Source organism: Pan troglodytes, chromosome 6 (assembly GCF_028858775.2).
Source record: "Pan troglodytes isolate AG18354 chromosome 6, NHGRI_mPanTro3-v2.0_pri, whole genome shotgun sequence".
Classification (NCBI taxonomy): domain Eukaryota; kingdom Metazoa; phylum Chordata; class Mammalia; order Primates; family Hominidae; genus Pan; species Pan troglodytes.
Window position 1 is genome coordinate 174,315,587 of NC_072404.2, and position 21,824 is coordinate 174,337,410.

Sequence of the window (21,824 nt, forward strand, 5' to 3'; positions counted from 1 at the left end):
AGTCCTGGCTACTTGGGAGGCTGAAGTGGGAAGACTGTTTGAGCCCAGAAGACTGAGATTGCAGTAAGCTATGATCACGTCACCGCACTTCAGCCTGGCAACAGAGCAAGACTCTCTTAAAAAAGAAACAAAACAAAAAGATTACTCAAGTTATGTGACCTTGAAAATGATTTGGGTTCATTTGTTTTCCGAGAAAATTTGTATAAGCACTTACTTTTCTTTAGGCCAGTAAAATAGAGCTCTTTTAATATTATTTCTAATAATACCATCCAGAGGTAGAATAATATAACATATAAATAACATACATACATATAGACGTACATAACCAAACAGATGCAGAGGTTCCTGGCTTCTGTTCTCAAATTGTAGCCCTGTGCCAGGAACAATAATATAAAACTCACTGGTCGGTCCAAATTGTGTTCTTGGCAGATAAAGTTACCTGTTTGGATGGCCAAAGTCTTTTGTTAATACATATGGAAAGGACTTTAAGATTTTCCATTTGCCAGTTTTTTTCTACAGTGTTCCCATTTTTTCTCCCTTCTGATGCGTCATTTCCCAGATGCCTGCATTTTAAAGATTTCGGTATCTCTAAGGCAGGGAGAAAGGACATTAAGTTTTCTCCAGAAAGGAGTTGTGGGCATAGTTGCCTGTTGTCCGGGGTCAGATTTATTGGGACCGTGGGCCATGTTTAGGGGGTGGCCAGGAGACACTGGTGTGTTGACGAGTCCTTCTCTTCAGCCTCAGGTGGCTGCTTTTGTAATAGCTCAGGGTTGTGTGCAAGGCCAAAATCTGAGTTAGTTGTTGCAGATGCCCCAGGCTCAGTGGAGGATTTAATTTGTAAGGAAGTTGGTTTTCAGAATCTTCTTATGGAAAAGGCAAGAAATCAAATGTTAGTAGACTCAAAATAGTGTTTGTTCGAGTGCTGTAGAGATTCCTTTAGGGAGGCTGTATTTTGGAGTCCTTCTGTCTAAAATCAATCTGTATGCCAATCATTCTGTCTAAAATCAATCGGTGTGCCAATCATTCTGTCTAAAATCAATCGGTATGCCAATCATTCTGTCTAAAATCAATCTGTATGCCAATCATTCTGTCTAAAATCAATCGGTGTGCCAATCATTCTGTCTAAAATCAATCGGTATGCCAATCATTCTGTCTAAAATCAATCGGTATGCCAATCATTCTGTCTAAAATCAATCGGTATGCCAATCATTCTGTCTAAAATCAATCGGTATGCCAATCATTCTGTCTAAAATCAATCTGTATGCCAATCATTCTGTCTGAAATCAATCTGTATGCCAATCATTCTGTCTCAAATCAATCGGTATGCCAATCATTCTGTCTGAAATCAGTCTGTATGCCAATCAAAAAATATATTGCGTGGTTTGCGGCACTCACGATTCCTTGTTCTTGAATGTGCCCGTACGTGAATGATTTCATGTGGAATAAACTTCCCACTGTGGCCACTGTGACTCGGAGTCATCCCCCTGAGCTGCACCCATTTCTCCAGAAAGGCACGGGCTCTGGGTCTGTAGTTTCTGAACATATACTTAGCTGGAGTTCCAGATGGGGTGTCCCAGACTCCGTGGATTCTGATGAACCCATAATTCCCTGTTTTTCTCACATTTTTCTTACCTGAGGCCTCCGACTGGATCCAGGCCAGTTCCTGTAGAACATCCAGTTTCACTCTGGATCCCAGTCCAGGTTCCAGTGCAGTCCCTGTCAGACCCAGGCTGAGCTCTGGAATAAAAACTGCTCCCATGGAGTCGGAGAGCTCAGGGTGCAAGTTGTGGAGCTCGACCTCCTAGAGGGTTTTCCCCTGTGGCCACCCAATGCAGCAAGACAGCAGTGGGTGCAGTGGCCCGGGGGCTGCCCACGCCCAGTTACTCGCTGCTCCTGGGGATCTCACTTCTGACAACAGACTGTCGAAAAGGTAAACTGAGGCACAGTGATGTGTTTAAAGAGTTCATTTGAACAAGCAACAATTCATGAACCAGGCAGCTCCGAACCAGAGGTGGTTCAGGAACTCCCCTGAAGGAATGTGAGGGGGAGGCTTTTATAGACGACACAGAAGTAAAGCAAAGAATGTTGGCTTGGTTACACTTGCACAGCTGCCTTATTTGTTCTATGCCATTGTAAAGTCCCTCATTGATACGATTATTAAAAGTTTGTTGGCTACTTCTGATTATGTATTCTGATATGATCCTTGATATAATAATTGATATTATTGATATCAATTATTGGTAGATTGATATAATTGATATGATATTCTGATATGATTACTAAAAGTTTGTTGGCTACTTCTGATTGTTCTGATAACTTAAGTTCTATTCTTTTTTAAAATGGGAATTTACAAGAAATGGCTCGAGTTAAGTGTCGCTTATGTCTGCAACTCAATCAATGTTGAGGTACTTTATGAGTCCTGACTAGTTGTGTCTGCCCAGAGCTTCTTGATATCTGTTTCCTTTTAAATTTACTTTAAAATAGCCAGTCTAACAATATTACATGTGCTTCATGCATTTAACTTCAAACATTGTTTTCTAAAGACTATCTTTGTTTATGGTATAATATTATAAAATACTATTTTATTTTGAATTAAAAACATCTGTTTTTCAGGTAATATCAAAAGAGGATACCAATGTGGCCTTTAAGAATATACACGTTTTCCATGTAATTATTTCTCATTATTTGTTAGGGAAGTGCATTAGACACTCAGTGCAGAGGCTAAAATTAAAAAGGCTGATCATACCAAGTCTTGGCAATGGTATGGAGTAATAGCACTCACATTGTTGATCAGGGCATACATATGTGCAATCCCTTTGGAAGACTGTTTGGCAGTAGGTACTACGAACTAGACATATGTCCACTGATGACCTAACGATTCCTCTGCTAGGTACAAACCCAAGACAAATGTGTGTGTGTGTCCACCAGCATACACATCCAAGAGCGTCGTAGCCAATAAGTACAGACAACCCAGACATGCACTGACGGAACAGTGGGCAGTGGCCTGTGCTGTGGTCACACCTTGGCTCCCTCTGTGGCAGGAGAGGACAGGTGCACACAGAACAACAACACGTCACAGATGTGATGAAGTGGGGGGAAGCCAGACACAGAAGTCCTCAAAGCAGGAGCCCAACCCTAGAGTTTGACGGCAGACACACTTCTCTGTGCTGATAGAAGTCAGAACAGTGACCCTCTGGGGCTGGGGTGATGACTGGGAAGAGGCACTGGGGACTCCTCCTGGGTGTCCGGAATGTTGTATATGTTGATCGTGAGGGTGTGGCATGTGTGTGTGTGAGTAGCATGTGGTATGTCTGTGGTGTGTATGCTATATGGAGTATGTGTATGTGTGTGGTGTATGTAGTGTGTATATATGTGTGGTGTGTGTGTATTTGGTGTGTGTATGTGTGCTGTGTGTACTGTGTGTTGTGTGTGCGTTGTGTGTATGTGTGGTGCATGTGGTGTGTGTGGGTTGTGACGTGTGTTGTGTAGCATGTGGTATGTCTGGTGTGTTTGCCATGTGATGTGTGTGTATGTGTGGTGTGTGTATGTGGTGTGTGTATTTGGTGTGTGTGGTGTGTTTTGTGTGTAATGTAGTGTGTGTGTTGTGTGTTGTGCATGTATGTGTATGTGTGTGGTGTGTGGTGTGTGTGTTGTATGTGTGTTGTATGTGTGTTGTGTGTTTTGTGTGTGGCCTAGTGTGTGGTGTGTGTATGTGTGTGGTGTGTGTCTTTGGTGTGTGTTGTATGTGTGTATGTGTGTGTATGGTGTGTGTGTGTGGTGTGTGTGTTTGGTGTATGTGGTGTGTGTTTTGTGTGTAATGTAGTGTGTGTGTTGTACGTGTGTTGTGCATGTATATGTGTGTGGTGTGTATATGTGTGTTGTGTGTATGTGTGTTGTATGTGTGTTGTGTTGTGTGTGTGTTGTGTGTGTGTTGTGTGTGGTGTGTGTCTTTGTGTGGTGTAGTGTGTGTGTCGTGTGTATGTGTGTGTGTGTGTGTGGTGTGTGTGGTGTGTGTGTGGTGTAGTGTGTGTGGTGTGCATGTAAGATCCATTGTGTTACATAAGATCCGTTCAGGTTATGTGCGTCCATTTTCTCAGTATTCTCAGGTGCACACAGGAAAATGCCTTCTTCACAGAGAAGCACATAATGGTGGACGCTTGAGTCCATTTGGAGAAAGACTGAGAACACTAACGTTTAACTTCCTGGATTCTTCTCAGCCAGTTGGTGAATTTTCTTTTAAACTTTACACATTTTATGTGGCTTCAAGGGACAGCAAAATGTTACAAAACTGAAAGCCAAACAGAAATATGCCTTGAAGAAGTTGCAGACGCTGTTTTCTAAAAACACTGTTTTTGGTTCTGTCAGCAGGAAACGGCAGCTTTCTTTCTATGTCACAAACGATGGTGGCTCCTGGGGTCACCCAGTCAACAACAGCTGCCAAGACACCAGCTCCTCGAGGCACCGCCCTCCTGAGCTCTTGGCGCCACGAGGTCATTGGCCAAGCATTTGAAGAGTGAATCACCGGTGTGCGCGTGGACACCCAGGCCACTGCTGGGACCCTGTGACCTAGGCTGGCTGCTGCCGCTGCCTCTGAGCAAGGGGCTTGGGAAGGGTGCCTCAATAAGCCGCTGATTGCTGTGGCAGCTGTGCCCGCTCCTGCCGGCCTCTCTGCGAAATGATGTAAAACGTGCCCCAGAGCCGTCCCTCCGAGGGCCATGAATGCCAAGGCACTCACCACCCTCTCCCTCCTTCCCCTGGCTGCTCCTGGGCAACAAGGCCCCACCAGAGACCCAGGTGGAAAGTGCGGGTTGTCTGAGCAAGGTGCGTCCTGAGAGGGGAATGCTGAGGGGCTGTGGGCAGATTGGCACCTCCCACACACCAAGTGCTCAGAGTGTCAGCATTGTTTCCAAGTCGCAGGTGAAAGTCGAAATACACACCCCCTTCCTTCAACACCTTTTCTTCAATCACAAATTTGGTGTTTAAAACTAAAATGAAGTTAAGGAAGTGAACTATTTCAAACAAAACCTCCTTCCTCTTGATGCAACATAGTAAGAGATGTTGGTCCAGCTAAAATTATTTTCTCCTAATTAGAGAGACAACCCACAGCATGGATGGTTACAAACTGTACATCTGATAAAGGGTTAATACCCAAAATATGTAAGGAACTCAACCCAATAGCAAGAAAACAACCTGATTTTTAAAATGGGCAAAAGACCTGAACAGACATTTCTCAAAAGAAGACATACAAATAGCGAACAGGTTCATGAAAAAATGCTCAACATTACTAATCATTAGAGAAATGCAAATGAAAATCATGAGCTATCACATCACACCTGCTGGAATGGTTATTCTCAAAAAAGACGAAATGTAAGCGTTGGTGGGGATGTGGCAAAAAGGGAATCCTTGTACCCTGTTGGAGAAAACATAAATTAGTTCAGCCATTGTGGAAAACAGTATGGAGGTTCCTCAAAACACTAAAACTACAACTACCATAGTTTCCGGCGATCCCACTACCGGGCTTACAGCCAAATGAAATGGGATCAGTATGTCGCACAGGCACCTGCACCCCCATGTTTACTGCAGGACTACTCACCACAGTCACGATGTGGAAGAAACCTGTGTCCATCAGAGGATGAATGGCTGAAGTAAATGTGGTATTAAACAATGGAATACTAGTCAGCCTTAAAAAAGGAGAAAATTCTGTCACTTATGACAACATGGACAAACCTGGAGGACGTCAAGTTAAGTGAAATAAGTCAGGCACAGAAAGGCAAATACTGAACGACCTCACTACAAGGGCTGAACTCATGGAAGCAGAGGGCGGGATGGTGGTTACCAGGCGCTGGGGAAGGAGGGAAGGGAGGAGATGGGGAGATGTCAGTCAAAGGCTGCAAAGCTTTAGTTAGGAGGAATACGTTCTAATGATCTATTGCACAGCAGGGTGACTACAGCTAGTGCCAGCTGACCTGGGAACAATGAGGGCCTGAGCTGCACAGGTCCACACAGTCGGGTCTGCACAGCAGATTCCTTGTCCACAGCCAAACACTGAGGGATGAGAATCCCGTGTATGCGGAGGGCTGACTTTTTGTATTTGTGGGTTCCGCAGGGCCGACTGTGGGACTGGAGTATAAGATTTTGGTGTCTTGTGGATCCTGAAACCCATCCCCCATGGATACCAACGGATGCCTGTATATGTTTCAAAATCGATAAGAGCAATTCTCTTAACTTCAAATGCTCCCACCACAAAATAACGATCAAGTATTTGAGGTGATGTTAACTAGCTTGATTCAATCATTCCACATTGCATATATATTGTAACATCAAATCCTACCTACAATGTAACACAATTACGATTTGTCAATTACAAGTATTCTAACAGTAGCGAAGAAAGGATCCTCTTCTGAAGGGCTCATTTGTGGTCGCTGCCTTCACCCTCCCTCGGAGTCTTTCTCTCACTTAAGCTTCTGCTCCTCTCACAAGCTCAGGGTCATGTGTTTCCAGTACAGGGAGATATTTTGAATGATTTCAGATTTTCTCTGCTTGTTTCTACGGCCCAAACTCAGTTCAGACCCCACATGTGTGCCGTGGGTAGGCCAGAAGGCCAGGGAACACGAGTGAGCACCGAAATCCACAGCGACATCCAAAAGGTGAGCGTGCGGCTGGAGACGGCGCAGGGCCTGGGCGTGCTTGCTGGACCTGGGAGATGTGTCATTGCCTGTTCCCAAATGGCGTTGTTGCATCCTGGGGTGAACTTTGAGGGAACACGAGCGACTCCATGCCACCTACCAAGTGAAAGGCAGGCCTGATGCCATGCCTGGGGTGGGGTCCACATCTCCGGTGGCAGAGACGACTCACCACACCACGTGCTCCTCTGCCGCGCCCTTCCCACAGCACTGGCTGTAACCTGGGGGACTCTGAGTCCTTTATCAAGGTTGTCCTGGGAGATGGGAGTTTAAACACCCAGCCCACAAGGCCACGGCCATTCCCAGGCTTCTCTCTCCACACACCTGGGCTTTGTCAGTGGGTGCAGTGATCGAGGGCATAACGGGGCTCCATCCCAATGCTGCCTCATCCCTGCAGTCACCCCGCACAGGTGACGCAGGCTTCAGAGGGCCCCGGACCTCGCCTGAGGGTGAAGAAAATCATGGCATCACTGACAAGGCCGCCATGAGGATCGCGTGAGCAGAAACATGATGATCATGGCTCACTGATGGGGCAGCTCTGAGGATCGCATGAGCAGAAACACACAGATAATCACGGAATCACTGATGGGGCCGCTGTGAGGATCCCATGAACAGAAACACACAGATAATCACAGAATCACTGACGGGGCCGCTGTGAGGATCCCATGAACAGAAACACACAGATAATCACGGAATCACTGACGGGGCCGCTGTGAGGATCCCGTGAACAGAAACACAGATAATCACAGAATCACTGACGGGGCCGCTGTGAGGGTTGCGTGAGCAGAAACACACAGATAATCACAGAATCACTGACAGGGCCACTGTGAGGATCCCGTGAGCAGAAACACACAGATAACCAAGGCCTGACCAACGGGGCTGCTGGGAGGATCCCGTGAGCAGAAACACGGACGATCACAGCATCACTACCGAGACGGCTCTGAGGATCCTGTGAGCAGGACACTGGTGTGTTATGCTTTAAAGCTTTTCCTTGATCTTGGTGATTTCACGTCTTAGGAAACCTCCCTCACTAATCAGCCGGCCCCGTGGACAATGCAGCTTCTCCTGAAAAGCAAACACTTCAACTTTCAGGCTTTGTGGCCACTGACCCACTTCTGGCCAGGCGCAGCCTCCTCCCTACCCCTCATGTAACGGACCACAGGACGGACATCTGTCACGATGCCATTTGAGACGGAAAGGGCACTGGGCTGGCATCTGGAACTGGCCCCCATGCCTCAGGTCATCTGTCATGATGCCATTTGAGACGGAAAGGGCATTGGGCAGGCGTCCGGAACTGGCCCCCATGCCTCAGGTCATCTGTCACGATGCCGTTTGAGACGGAAAGGGCACTGGGCCGGTGTCTGGAACTGGCCCCCATGCCTCAGGTCATCTGTCACGATGCCGTTTGAGACGGAAAGGGCACTGGGCGGGCATCCGGAACTGGCCCCCATGCCTCAGGTCATCTGTCACGATGCCATCTGAGATGGAAAGGGCACTGGGCGGGCGTCCGGAACTGGCCCCCACGCCTCAGGTGGGTCTGGCAGGCTGCATTTGTCCCTGGGCCTTGGTTTTTCCTTCTTCTTGAATAATTAGGAGTCCCTGAAAAGCAATATTTTCCTGGAATCCTCAGCTAAACCAGAAGCTCCTACACACCAAGCCAGAAGAACATGCTTCCGAATTTCCTGTGGGTGGATTGACCTGTAGGAACAGGATTTATTATTTTGTTTTCCAGACAGAAGAAATTGTTTCTTAACATTTGCAAACTCTTAGTCCAAGAATGTGGGGGAATTATAATGTATTTCAGAGTTACTCGTGAGTACAATTTTCAAGTAGGTCATCTGACTTTTAGCTTCTTCCTTTTTGAGCCGTCCAGGTCCCTCCTGTGAACACTCAGCTGCCCCCGACCCACACTACGATCGTGTCCCTGGGGGAACCCCCGCCTGCACTTGGCATCTTTCCTGTCTGTCTGTGTGAGTCCCGTCAAAACAGCCATGACTGAGGTACAAACATCTGATAATGACAAACTATCATAAATACTGATTGCTCCTCAGTTGGCACAGGTTGTAATGATTTAAACGTGTCTGCCTCCCTCAATGGCTTTGTTTTCAGTTTTCTTTGTAGGAATATATTACAGCCTCTTCTGTTGGCTATAAAATTCACCCATAGCTAGGTAATTGAAAAAATAGCAATCCTGATTTTATAGACAGCTGGTGAGAAGTCCTGTTAGGTATTTGAACTTTTTTCATGCAGGCATACCTTAGCGATATTGTGGATCTAGTTCAGACCACCATAATCAAATGAATATCACAATAAAGCAAGTCACACAAATTTTTTGGTTTTTCAATGCATATAAAAGTTATTTTTATGCTATATTGTAGTTTTTCCAGTGTGCAATAGCATTATGTCTAAGAAACATTGTATATACCTTAATTGAAAGACTATTGCTAAAAATGCTAATGATATCTGAGCTGTCAGCAGGTGGAAATCCTTGCTGATGATGGGGTCTTTCCTTGATGTTGATGGCTGCTGACTGATCAGAGTGGGCGCTGCTGAAAGCTGGGATGGCTGTGGCAATTTCTTAAAACAATGATGAAGTTTGCTGCATTGACTGACTCTTCCTTTCACAAAGCCTTTCTCTATCATGATGCTGTTTGACAACATTTTATCCCCAGTAGAACGTCTTTCAAAATTGGAATCAACCTCCTAAACTCTGCTGCTGCTTTATCAACTAGGTTTATTTAATATTCTAAATCTTCTGTTGTCATTTCAACAATATTCACAGCATTTTCACCAGGAGTAGATTCCATCTTAAGTCATTTTCTTTACTTACTCATAAGAAGCATCTTTTTATCCATGTAAGTTTGATGATGAGATTGCAGCAGTTCAGTCCCATCTTCAGGCTCCACTTCTAACTCTGGTTCTCTTGCTCTTTCCACCACATCTCTGGTTCCTTCCTCCACCAAAGTCTTGAACCCCTCATGGTCATCCATGAGAGCTGGAATCAACTTCTTCCAAACTCCTGTGAATGTTGATATTTTGACCCCCTCTCGTGAATCCCAAATGTTCTTAATGACATCTAGGGTGGTGAATTTTTTTCTGAAAGGTTTTCAATTTACTTTGCCCAGATCTATCTGAGGAATGACTATCTATGGCAGTTATGGATGTATGAAATATATTTCTTAAATGAGACTCAAAAGTTTAGATGACTCCATGGGCCGAAGAATGGTTGTTGTTTCAGCCGGCATGAGAACAAAATTCATTCTCCATCAGAGCTCTTGGGTGACCAGGTGCATTGTCGATGAGCAGTAATATTTTGAAAGGAATATTTTTGGGGCAGTAGGTCTCAACAGTGGGCTTAAAATATTCAGTAAACCATGCTGTAAACAGATGTGTTGTCATCCAGGCTTTGTTGTTCCGTTTATAGAGCACAGGTAGAGTAGATTTAGTATAATTCTTAAAGGCCCTAGTATTTTTGGAATAGTAAATGAGCATTAACTTCAACTTCAAGTCACCAGTGGCATTAGCCCCTCACAAGAGACTCAGCCTGTCCTTTGAAGCTTTGAAGCCAGGCATTGGCTTCTCCTCTCTAGCTATGAAGGTCTTAGGTGGCATCTTCTTCCAAAAGCTGGCTGCTTCACCTACACCAAAAATCTGTTGTCTAGTGTAGCCTCCTTCATCACTGATCTTAGCTAGATCTTCTGGATAACTTACTGCAGCTTCACCTTGCACTTTATGTTATGGAGATGGCTTCTTTCCTTATACCGCATGAACCAACCTCTGTGAGCTTCCAACTTTTCTTCTGCAGCTTCCTCTCCTCTCTTGGATTTCACAGAATTGAAGAGAGTTCAGCCTGTCACCTCTGGATTAGGCTGTTTTGCTTTCTCATCATTTATTTGTTCACTGGGGCAGCACTTTTACTTTCCTTCACGAACTTTTCCTTTGCATTCTCAGCTTGGCTAACCATTTTTCACAACAGGCCTCGATTTCAGTCTTTCATGCCTTTCAACATGGGTTCCTCACTAAGCTTAACCATTTCTAGCTTTTGATATAAGGTGAGAGAGGTGTGGCTTTTTCTTTCATGTGAGCACTTAGAGGCACTTGCCAAATTTAAATATTCTTGAGTCTCAGGAAATAGGGAGGCCCAAGGAGTGGGAGAGAGATGGGGGGAAGGTTGGTTGGTGGGGCCATTGGAACTTACAACATGTATTAAGTTGGCCACCTTATATGGGCCTCCAAACCATTACAATAGTAACATTAAAGATCAACAGTCACAGATTACCATAACATTCATAATAATGAAAAAGTTTGGAATATTATGGGAATTATCAAAATGTGACACAGAAACATGAAGTGAGCACATGCTGTTGGAAAAATGGCACCTATAGACTCACTCAATTCAGGGTTGCTACAAACCTTCAGTTTGTGAGAAAAGCAGCACCTGTGAAACACAATAAAGGGAAGTGCAGTAAAACGAGGCCTGTGGGTTCTCCTTCTGGGCTGCTGAATTTCCTGTGAGTTCTCCTTCTGGGCTGCCGAATTTCCTGTGAGTTCTCCTGGGCTGCCAAATTTCCTGTGGGTTCTCCTTCTGACTGACACAGCAGGATTCCTGGTGTCCTTCATCTCCCTGCACGTCATCCATTTAGCTTCCAAATCTCACCTGCATCCAGCTCCAACTCCTCCACGCCCTGCTGAATGCCTCCAATTTCTTAGCAGAACATCTCAGCTCTGCTCATGCCTCCACCTGCGTGTCTGCCGCCTGCATCAATGCACTGAGGGTTCTGCCAGACCCAGGACTTGCCACGCTTCAGAATCAGTAAGTTAATACTTCTGAAGGGACTTTAGCTTTTCTGGCATATAGCAAGTTGAATAAATGTGTGTTTTCGTTAGTCTCTGTGTAATTAACCAAAAAATTATTTCAATAAGTAATACTGAGGTTTTTTGGGTCTCGGTACATTTTTTTGATACTTAAATGTCTCACGTGGCCCACTGGAGAGGAGACATATTTTCAGCATATATGACTATGAAACACTGTTTATGTTTCCTTGGGGGTGAGAAGTAGCAGGGCTTTGAAGGGAAATGAGAATATAACTGGGTGAAGATAACTGTCTGTTAGGAGAAAAAATTGGGACTGTAACTCACCCCCCAACTGGGAATGAGCCGAGAGATCAAAGAATGACAAGAATGGCTCGGATGAGTCCAGCCTGACGAGTAGGTGAGTTTACTGGGACTCACACACACGGCACTCCTGGATGGCTGCAGGACAGCTCTAGAGGTCACCCCACCTCCCAATTCCAAGCTGCTTTTAAGCTAATTTGCTGGGTCTCTGCCTGCAGTGTGTGTGCAATGGGGCTGTTTTCCTTGCTTTATGTCCCCACACACAGCCCAGGATGTTGGGGTTCTCAGGGACACCTGCTTCTCAGCTGGGTGCCATGGACTTGGCCGGCTGCTGGACCTTCAGCTTTCAGTGACATACACGCTTAAGGAACCTAGTGGGGCACATGTCACACCACACTGCTTTGTGTCATCATGTGTCAGCCCATGTGACAGCAGCCTTCACCTCTAGATCATTTTATGAAGTTTGTAAAATACAAGTCTATACTGCAGGAGACATGGGCCCAAAAGGCATATTTAATATTTTAAGTAACTTATTTCCTGCCAATTTGGGGTAAAAATTTCAGTTGCTTTTCCTTAAGACTGGCTAATCCTAAACACTTCCTAAGGCACTCATTATTGGATTGCTAAGCAAATGGGTGTTCACCTGAAGAGAAGGAAAATTAATGAGGCTATAAAGTTTAATCATAATAAAGATCATGAAGTCTTGTTTCGTAGCTAAAGAAGTTGCCATATCGAAATATTCTATGTCTCACTTTGATGAAATTGAGTTCAAAATTTAGATTTGATAATGAAAAATACGAAGCTAAAACTTATTTTTGTGTTGCCGTTGAGCTTACTCTGAAAACATGTAAGAGCAGAGAAGTCAGGAAATTTCTGTTGAGTTGAAAAAAACAACACTTTTGCTGATGTGAAAACTGTATGCCTGAACCAGAAAATAAAGATATTAACATAAATCCAATAAGGCAAGTTGTCTTACTATTTTGTTTTGTTAACCCAGGACCTCTTGTTCTCTAATTGTTTAAAGGAAATAACTCATAAAGTCTGACTCAAGCTAGCATTGGTGAGATCAGAGAGCTCAGTAAAAATTCCACACTTCCATGCTGCAGGCGATGAAGATGTCGATGGAAGGGTGAGACCACCCAAGGCATCTCTTTGGCAATGAACTCATCCTTAAAGCAGACACGCTCTGACCAGCAGTGAATTTTCCCTTCAGTAAAAATAGAATCATATTTAGCTGGAAAGGTAGAAGAAAAGTAGGAGTCTATCTATATTTAAACCATATGGTCTGAAGTGAAATGAGAACAAATCTCCTGAGAGATTGATGTTAGGAAAATTGAATGAAACACAAGTGCTTTTCAGCAGATCTAATTCAGAAGGAGGTTACTTGGAGTTGTAACACAGATTCTGACTCTCCTTTCAGTGCCAGGTTCACCGACATCTTCTGACATTTCTCCTCCTAAGTTGCATTCTGTGCGTAGGGGTTGTCCAAGTTGCTCTCCTCTAAAAAGGGGTTCCAAGAGGAACACATTGAGCAATAATTTATTTTTGAAATAGGAGTTTCATAAAGGTTTCGTTTGCTTTTGAGTTTTTAAAAGCATAGCTGGGCTGGGCGTGGTGGCTCACGCCTGTAATTCCAGCACTTTGGGAGGCCAAGGCAGGCAGATCACCTGAGTTCGGGAGTTTGAGACCAGCCTGGCTAACATGGAGAAACCCTGTCTCTATTAAAAAAAAAAAAAAATAGAAAATTAGCCTGGTGTGGTGGCACATGCCTGTAATCCCAGCTACTCAGGAGGCTGAGGCAGGAGAATTGCTTAAACCTGGGAGGCGGAGGTTGCAGTGAGCCAAGATTGAGCCATTGCACTCCAGCCTGGGCAACAAGAGCAAAACTCCATCTGAAAAAAAAAAAAAAAAAAAAAAAAAAGCATAGCTGATTCAGACTTAAACTGCTATTTGCTACCTGTGCTAACCTACTCCTACTCCAACTTATTGGCAGTGGAAACCATTGAAGAGATCAACAGATATCAAACTTGAAAGAGTACCTTTTTAATAGTTATTTTCACATTTTTAGAATTTTCATAAGGGTTAAGAGTTTACAGGACTTATAGGTGGCTGGCTCATTGAGTCCTCCAAAGAACTACAGAAGATTAAGAGTCCTCAGCTTCAGTAGGAGATCTTGACTTATCCCATAACCTCCCCGTTTCCTCTAGGGCCTTCTCCATTTATTTACCCTTTTCTCTTAAGATGTCAACATTTCTTTCTCTGTTAGCTCTTTACCATAGGGTGGTACCATGCCCAAATCTTTCACATTCCAGGAGGGAAAAAAACAAATAAATGTAAATGTAAAACATTCTCAAATGCACTCTCAACCTAAATGCTTAGCTCTCTCTGTAGCATCCCAGCAAAGCTTTCTGAAGAGCAAATGAGGCTCACTGCCTTCTCTTCCTCGTCAGACATCCGCTTCTCCCCCCACTGCAGTTCTGCCGACCTCTTTGACATGCCACGAAAACCGTGTGGACAAGGTCCACTGTGGACTCCGGGTTGTCCAATTGCGAGGGTCAGCCTTGGTCAGCCTGGCCTCTCGGTGGCGTTTTATGGGGCCAGCCCTGCTCGAGGCTCTCCTGTGTTGGCTTCTTTTGCCATTCACCCTTGGTTCCCCCTCTTTGCCTTGGGCCAGTTTACTTGATCACATTTTATGTGGCCTGTTTTCCCTCTATCTCCTAAACTGTCAATGTTTCTGGAGTTCCCTCTTCTCTTTATTCTAAACTAGTTCACTATACATTCCTTTTACCCGTGTTTCTTTGAAACATATAAACATTTTATTTTGGCACTATCATGCTATAATAGGATGGTTGTTTTCCTGTCTGTTTTCCCCCAAATCGAGTCATTCGATGGGAACTATTTGGAGGAAGGTTGTGTCACGGCTCTGGGTCTTCAGTGGCAACTCAGGACCTTCCCTGTACATAGGCAGGTGCTCACTAAGAACTGGTTGGCCTGAGAATAAGTTTTATGCACTCCTGTGACTGCAGTGACCGTTTATAACTCAGTGACTTTGGACTCTGAGCTGGGCTCATATCTTTCACCTAAACTCCCACCTGTGTCTGACAGAGGCACTGTGTGTAATAGTGATTGAGAGCGCAGGCTCTGGAGCTCAGCAGTGTGTTCACATTCAGTTCTGCCCGGACACATTGCCCATCCTCACCAGCCTCTCCATCCACAAAGCAGAGACGATAACATACCTGCGACACGACGAAGGTGATGCACACACCGCACCAGGCAGAGACCGCATGTGACCTATGACTGCTGCTATTTGTACATTCGCCAGCATGATCCAGTTCTACCCCATTCAAAACTCAATGTGCAAGTGGATTCCCTGCCTTTGTTACCAGCACCACAGCCTGGAGGTCACTTGAGCCAGAAAACTGGAGTTGTCCCAGCTCCATCTCTCCGAAAATTCTTTAATACAAAATCACTAGTGTAAGGTAACTTGGACTGTATTTCATGGCTTTGATCAGTCCTTGGGTAACTTCAGTTCTTAGAATAATTAGATATTAATCAGCTTCACTCCTTGTCTATATGTTTTCAACAAATATAATCCAGTCATTTTGGCCTATTTTCAGGGCGTCTCCAATCGTACACCAGCCAGCTCTTGTAGTCCCATTTCTGATTATTCTTCCCCAGAGCCCTTTCGTTGGTTCCACCAGTTTTGTCAGCTACCTGGTCATGAACTTGCCTTTAGTTTTCTAAACCTCTGCTCATTGCTACAATCATTCCTTTTTTGCTTATGCATATCCTATCAATCTTTCAAGGTGAGACTCAAATTCTTCCTCTCTTTATTCAGTCTATCTTTGATAGACATTTAGGTTGATTCCATGTCTTTGCTATTGGGAATTGTGCTGTAGTGAACAATTAGCTGGGTGTAGTGGCACATGCCTGTAATCCCAGCTACTCGGGAGGCTGAGGCAGGAGAATTGCTTGAACCCAGGAGATGGAGGTTGCAGTGAACTGAAATCGTGCCACTGCACTCCAGCCTGGGCAACAGGGCGAGACTCCGTCTCAAAAACAAAAACAAAAACAAAAAAACACACAACAAAAAAACAGATGAGGTTATGGAGAGAAAAATAATGCTTATACATTGTTGGTGGGAGTGTAAATTAGTTCAACCAATGTGGAAGACAGCATGGTGTTTCCTCAAAGACCTAAAGACAGAAATACCATCTGACCCAGCAATCACGTTACTGGGTATATACCTAAAGGAATTTAAATTGTTCTATTATAAAGACACATGCATGCAGATACACCATAGAATACTATGCAGCCATAAAAAAGAATAAGATGTTCTCTCCAGGGACATGGATGCAGCAAACTAATACAGAAACAGAAAACCAAATATCCCATATTCTCCTTTATAAGTGGGAGCTTAATGATGAGAACACATGGACACGTACAGGGGAACAACACACACTGGGGCTTCTCGGAGGGTGGAGAGTGAGAAGAGGGAGAGAATCAGGAAAAATAACTCATGGGTATTAGGCTTAATACCTGGGTGATGAACTAATTTGTAAAACCCCATGACACAAGTTTACCTATGTAACAACCCTGCACATGTACCCCTGAACTTAAATAAAAGTTTTTAAAAAGGAAAAAAAAACCCTTAAAATATTTGTATTTGTCTTTGGTTTTCAGCAGTTTAATTGTAATATATTGAGATGCAATTTGTTTGTTTTTAGTTTATCCTAGTTGGAGTTCACTGAACTTCTTCAGTGTGCAAGTTTATGTGTCTAACCAAGTTTGAAACACAAGCTTTAAGGTTTCAGTCATAATTTTCTCTAATTTTTCTTCTTCACCAATCTCTTTCTTTTCTCCTTTCAAGACTCCAATCGCTTTGACATTATACTTTTTGATATTGTCCAACAGCTACATCAGGCATTTATAATTTTTAAATATATTTTTTCTGTCTGTGGATAAATTCTGTTGCTCTATCTTCAAGTTCACTGCCCTTTTCCTTTGTTATTTCCATTCTCCTATTGAGCCTATCCAATAAGGTTGTTTTTTATTAATATGATTATTGTTATTTTTATTATTGTTATTTCAAATTTTGTAGTTTTCAGTTCTGAAATATCCAGTTGGTTCTTTCTCATAGTTTCTATCTCTCTGCTATGAATTTCCATACTTTCATCATTTCAAAAGTGTTCATTTTTACTGCATAGAGCATATTTACAACAGCTGCCTCTGAGTCTCTCTTATAATTCCAACATCTGAGTCATCTTAGGGGTGGCATATGTTGATTATCAATTCCATTGAGAATTTGACATATTTTTGGTTCCTACTATGTTGAGTAATTTTGAATGGTATCCTTAGCATATAGCCTATTCTGTTTTGAGAGTATGGGTTCTGTCACATCCTCTGCAGATGTTGACATTTTGTTTTATCAGGCAATCAACTTAGTTAAGTTTAGACTAAAAATTCAATCTCACTTTATATAGGTGGTAATTACAATATCAGCTCAATTGTCAAAGCTTTTGCTATGCTTATTAGGTGTGCATATGAAATGTTTTCATAAATAGTATTTTCATTATTTTTCAGTTCCTAACGTATTCTAATTTCTCTTTTGATTTGTTTTGATCCATCACTTATTTAAGTGTTTTTTACCTGTTATCACAGATATTTTGAGAAATATACAAAAGGAGAGAAAATAGAACAGAAAGCCACCATACACCTTTCTTGCAAACATAACCACAATTACATATTACACATTAAAAATTAAAGTGATTCACTAAAATAAAGTATCCAGTTAGTGCAGAAGTAGATTTCTTAATTTATAAAGGGATTTTCTAATTATGTCTTTTTTTATTTTACCTAATTTAGTTGAATTGTGATAAAAAAAATTTAATACAATTTCAGCCCTTAAAGTCTGTTCTGACATGCTTTGTGACTCAATAGATATAATTTTTTGGTTACTGTTTCTTGTGTACTCAAAAAATATATATTTTGATGTTTTGGGGACTATTTTTCCATTATGTTAATTACTTCAAATTTATTTAACTGTATCCTGATATGTTTAAATTGCTTGTTCTATCAGGTAGTGAGACAGAGAGCTAGCTTGCATTCTTTTCATCATGTGGAAGATACAATGAGAAGTCAGTATCTCAAGTCTGCAACCTGAAAGAGAACCCTCATCAGAACCCAACAATGCTGGAACCCAGATCTTGAACTTTCAGCCTCCAGAACTGTGAGAAATAAATTTCTGTCGTTGATAAGTGAACCAGTCCATGGTATGTTGTTATAGCAGCCCAAACTGACTAAGATACTATTTTTGTCATGTACGTCTATTTTAAACCTCTCCAGATGTTGTTGTTGTTGTTGTTATATAAAGTTCACCATTATTTGGATCTACCACAAACACTCGTTTCATTATTACTTATTTCTCCCTGGATTTCTAAGATTCTATCATCAGTATCACTGTCCTCTGGCTTAAAGTATTTAAGCAGAATTTATGTGTTTTCTTTAGCAAAGTAGCCCTTCTTGTGACAAATTCTCTCAGTTTTATTTGTCAAAGATGTTTTAATGTTTGAATTTCCTTATCAATGAAGATTTTCACTAGATGTAAAATTTCATGTTGTTCTTATTTCTTATAGCATTTAGCAATATCATTCTATTTTCTTCTGTTTTTTTCCTAAAAAATACCCTGGTTTTTTTTTCTGTAAAATATCTTCTAATTATGGCTTTATTTAATAATTGTCTTTTCCTTTTCCCCACTTGAGAGATTTTCTCTTTATTATTACTTTCAGCAAGTTATACTATGGTGTGTTTTAATGTGACTTTGAATTTATTTTGTTTGGGGTCCATAGTGACTCTTGAATCTGATATTTAATGTCTTTTACATTTTCAATTCACTATTTTTTCAAACAGTTTTTCTGCCTTATTCTCTCTTCCCTGTCCTGCAATTACAGTTGTAGCCATGCCATACTTTTTCACTATATCCACTATGCCTCTTAATCTCTTTTTACTCTATTCCCTTTGTTCATTCTTTGTTCTGTACATTTTTTTCTGAACTATCTTCCAATTCCACTAATTGTCTTTTTAGCTCTGTCTAAATTGCTTTTAACCTTATCCACTGAGTTCCTAGTTCCATTTATTTTACCTTTCAGTTCTAGAATTTTTTTTCCTTGTATCTTATCTCAATTTATCTGTCAAAATTTTCAGTCTTGTCTTTTATTGCCTTTTGTATTAAAAATGTTTATTATAAAGTATTTTCTGATATTTTCACTGATCTTGTGGATCTGTTTCTATTGTCTATTATTTAATTTGTCAAATCACATATCTCCTTGAGAGAAGGGATTTTTAAATTTAGGAATGTATATTTTATATGAAAAGCATACAGGAGTGTTTAAGGCCTAGGATGATGGTATATTTCTTCAGAGATAATTTATGTTTATTTTTAACAGACAGCTAGGTTAATAGGATTAGCAATCCCAGATCACCTTAATTCAACCCTGAAGGTTGAGAGGATTTTAATCTGGCTTTAGCCTTTGCAAGGGCAGGTCTATTTCTGCATCATCCTTTATGTTAAGCAAGTCACTTATTTTCTTGGCAGGCCCTAGGTTCCAGTTTTCATCCCAGAGGGATGAACAAAGGCTTATCACCAGAACAAAGGTTCTGCTAAGCTTCCCCATCTCTCATTTGTCTTTGCCTTTCCAGGAGTCAGAAAGCATCTCTGTAGATAAGCATCCCTGGGCTTCTTTATTTTCCTAGATCTTGGCTCCATATCCTTGGTGTCTCTCTGAGACCTTCAAGTAAACCTTTTTTTCTTTGTCCAGATTTTCTAATTGTTCTCATGAGACAAATTACCTAATTACCACTAACAAAAGTGGAATTCCCCCAAAATAACTTTTAGATTTAACTCAGGAAGCTTCTAAATGCATTACATGCTGATTGTATTTGATAAAAATATTGTGCACTCACCACATTGCAGTGGGGAAAAAAGAAAATAGATCTTGCCCTTTGTGACAGAAATGGCCAACATTCCTTTTCCCTTCATTTTCAGAAATTGGTTTTGTTTCAATGTGTTTTGTTTTTTTACTGGGCATATGGTCATCTAAGATATAGCCTTATTTTTCAACCTCTTTTATAGCTAGGTGTGGCAAAGTAAGGTCTGGCCAATGGGATGTATGGGCAATTTCAAGGAGCGTCCTTAAAAAGAAGAGCATATCTTTCCTCATTTCTTCTGTCATATTTCTTTCTGGAATGGAGACATGATGGCTGGACTCCAGCTCCTTATAGCCACCTTGGACAATGAGGATCTTGGCAATGGAAGCCCTGCATGACAATACAACAAAATGTGAGGGCCTGGCTCCCGGACGCTATGAATCATTATACCAACGTTGGGATATTATAGAGAAATAAAGGTCTATCTTGTTTAAGCCTCTACTTTTTTCTGTTACTTGGGGCCAAAATATCCCCAAATTGTTTATAAAGATGACACATGCATTAATTTAAAGGCTACCTAACACTTGACAACACTTGGTAAGTGCCAAATGAATGACATAAATCATATGTAGCAGGCAGAGTCCTGTAAGTTCCTTGAGGAAAGCTTAGCTAGTGGATCCTATTGCCCTAGGGGGACTGAAAATCCAAGTCAGAAATGTTGATGCAGAGGGAAATTGTGATGATTTAAGCATTTTAAAATCCTTCCAACAGGTTTTATTATTACAGTGTAAGATGGAAAAGGTATCTGTTATTTTTTTTAATTTTTTTATTTTTTTGAGACAGAGTCTCACTTGGCCACCCAGGCTGGAGTGCAGTGGCATGATATCAGCTCACTGCAACCTCTGTCTCCTGGGTTCAAGCAATCCTCCTGCCTCATCCTCCCAAGCAGCTGGCGTTATGGGCATGTGCCACTACACCTGGCTAATTTTTTTTGTATTTTTAGTAGAGATGGGGTTTCACCATGTTGGCCAGGCTGGTCTCAAATTCCTGACCTCAGGTGATCTGCCTGCCTTGGCCTCCCAAAGTGCTGTGATTACAGGCATGAGCCACCACACCCCACCCATCTGTTATTTTTTGACTTTTAAGTAATAGGAGTTCTGACTGGTGTTAGATGGTGTCTCATTGCAGTTTTCATTATGCATTTCTCTAATGATCAGTAATGTTGAGTTTTTTTCATATGATTTCCAGGCCATCTGTATGTCTTCTTTTGAAGAGTGTCTGTTCATATCTTTTGCCCACTTCCTAATGGGGTTGTTTGTTTTTCTCATGTAAATTTGTTCAAGTTCCTTATAGATGCTGGATATTAGACCTCTGTCAGATGCATAGTTTGAAAATATTATCTGCCATTCTGTAGGTTGTCTATTTACTGTGTTGATAGTTTCTTTTGCTGTACAGAAGCTCTTTAGTTTAATTAGAACCCATTTGCCAATTTTTGCTTTTGTTGCAATTGTTTTTGGTATCTTCCTCATGAAATCTTTTCCTGTGCCTGTGTCCCGAATGGTACTGGCTATGTTGTCTCCCAGGGTTTTTATAGTTTTGGATTTTACATTTAAGTCTTTAATCCATTTTGAGTCAATTTTTGTATATGGTGTGAGGAAGGGGTCCAGTTTAATTTTCTGCATATGGCTAGCCATTTATCCCAGCACCATTTATTGAATGGGGAATTCTTTCTCCATTGCTTGTTTTTGTTAGGTTTGTCAAAGATCATATAGTTGTAGGTGTGCAGTCTTATTTCTGAGTTCTCTATTCTGTTCCATTGGTCTATGTGTCTGTTTTTGTACCAGTATCATGCTATGTTGGTTACTGTAGCCCTGTAATATATTAATAGTTCAGAGGTGGGTAGCATGATGCCTCCAGCTTTGTTCTTTCTGCTTAGCATTGCCTTGGCTATTTGGGCTCTTTTTTGGTTCCATTTGAATTTTAAAATAGTTTTTTTTTTCTAGTTCTGTGAAGAATCTCAGTGGTAGTTTAACAAGAATAGCATTGAATCTATAAGTTGCTTTGGGCAGAATGGCCATGTTAATGATCTTCCTATTCATG

The 21,824-nt window shown here is 41.9% G+C and overlaps 1 long non-coding RNA gene across 1 annotated transcript; it reads left to right on the top strand.

Annotated features, from left to right (window-relative positions):
• The first annotated feature begins 2,197 nt into the window (after nt 1-2,197).
• Nucleotides 2,198-20,688, top strand: LOC134810608 (uncharacterized). The gene is made up of 3 exons (XR_010159104.1): nt 2,198-11,496; nt 17,878-18,070; nt 19,930-20,688. It is a non-coding gene; the product is annotated as an uncharacterized LOC134810608 (long non-coding RNA).
• The last annotated feature ends 1,136 nt before the right edge of the window (nt 20,689-21,824 follow it).